Genomic DNA, 1,831 nt, shown 5'->3' on the forward strand with positions numbered 1-1,831 from the left:
AGATCAATGACTTTTGATTCAGGACTTTACTTAACCTGATCTGATAGGGACTTACTCCCTTAAATCAAACCCCCATCCACTAACCTTCTTTCTTTCCCTTCAAGATCTGACTGCTAATTAATAAACAACCACTATTTATTTGGGATAGGATAATAAGGGTGCAATTAGGGAAGAGGTTAAATAGGAATTCCCTAAGCTAAAACCACAGAATGATGAAAGCTCTTTTTGGTTTACACCAACAGCCAAAAGGAATAGCCTGGAAGCCAACCTGGTCTTCTTGGTTCTCTTATGCTGCCTAACCCAATCTAGTATTAAAGAAATACAAATGTCTTTAGGTGTGGTTGGCACAGAGGAAGATGTTTCTGTCTTCAGGACTGACACAGCCTGCCCTTCAGGGTAAACCCTCTCAGGCAGCTGTATGTCCAATTAGTCCACACAGGTCTTCAAATACAGAGAAACAGCATCAATTTACAGTCAACTTTGGCATTGGATAAGATTGGGAAATCCTCAGGAAATGTTGGGGTTTCAATCCTGAGGTGGGACTTGGAGCTATGTTCAGTCCAGGGCTCAGAACTGAACTCTAGTCAGAGACTGTTGCTTCCCAGAAATCCCTGCTCCCAACCATCCACTGCCCTTCCCTGTCACTCTGACTTTCCCAGCATTCTATTTCCACTCTGTGTTAAATCCTTCCTTTCATTCATCCCCTTTCATGATATGACCTTCCCAAGGTCACCATCGTGAATATTTATACTTACTATTGAGTTAACTTATGCTATTTTCTAATCTACTCCCTCCAAAATAATAAAAAACCATTTCCTCCCCTATGCTATGCTAAATCTCTACCTATTCTAAGAGATTTTGCAGGAAAGATATGGGTAAGGGATTTGGGGTTTACAAAAATGATTACAGAAAATAGAAAGCAAATGTTGTAACACAAGAAAATTAAGAACATCAACTCTACTACTACTATTAACTATTTTAGCATTTTAAATTAATACAACACTTTTCTATCTATGCTTATTACCATATAATAACCATCTTAAGTATTAATTCTCCATTAACACAGTTTCAGTCTAAGCTTTCCAATTAACTTTTTTTTTTTTTTTAATTTTTAAACCCTTAACTTCGGTGTATTGTGTCATAGGTGGAAGAGTGGTAAGGGTGGGCAATGGGGGTCAAGTGACTTGCCCAGGGTCACACAGCTGGGAAGTGGCTGAGGCCTGATTTGAACCTAGGACCTCCTGTCTCTAGGCCTGACTCTCACTCCACTGAGCTATCCAGCTGCCCCCCGCAATTAACTTTTTAAAATAACTATACTGCTAATGCAGTTTAACTTTCTATTTTTAACCCATGTAATAACCTATACTATGTATACACTAACTCTTAACCTAAATGCTAATTTGTTACAAGATATTGTGCTAAATTTTCTAAGCTACCTTATTCATGGTTTATATACATTATCTATACACTATGCTACACTATTCACAAATATCTAGATACAATTGCCAAACCTATGTTACACATATTTATAATATTTACAGAGAAGTATGTACAAAAATGTACAATGATGCAATCCCCTACTCTCTGATGTTAGTCAAACAGAAAACTTACTGCTTTTTTTATATGACTAAGACCTTATGCATCTAGCTACTTATTAACACATTTTACATTATTGCAACTATAGACTTTCATTTACCTACACAAGGCAAAAAAACCATATCACTTTGTGAATTGTGTGTGTGTCTTTTTGTGTAATGTTACATGAAATACTTAAATCTTTCTCTTTGGATTTCCACTTCATTTTTTGACTAATGGTCTCTCTTCAGTTCTT

This window comes from Gracilinanus agilis, chromosome 3, assembly GCF_016433145.1.
Source record: "Gracilinanus agilis isolate LMUSP501 chromosome 3, AgileGrace, whole genome shotgun sequence".
NCBI classification, from domain to species: Eukaryota; Metazoa; Chordata; class Mammalia; order Didelphimorphia; family Didelphidae; genus Gracilinanus; species Gracilinanus agilis.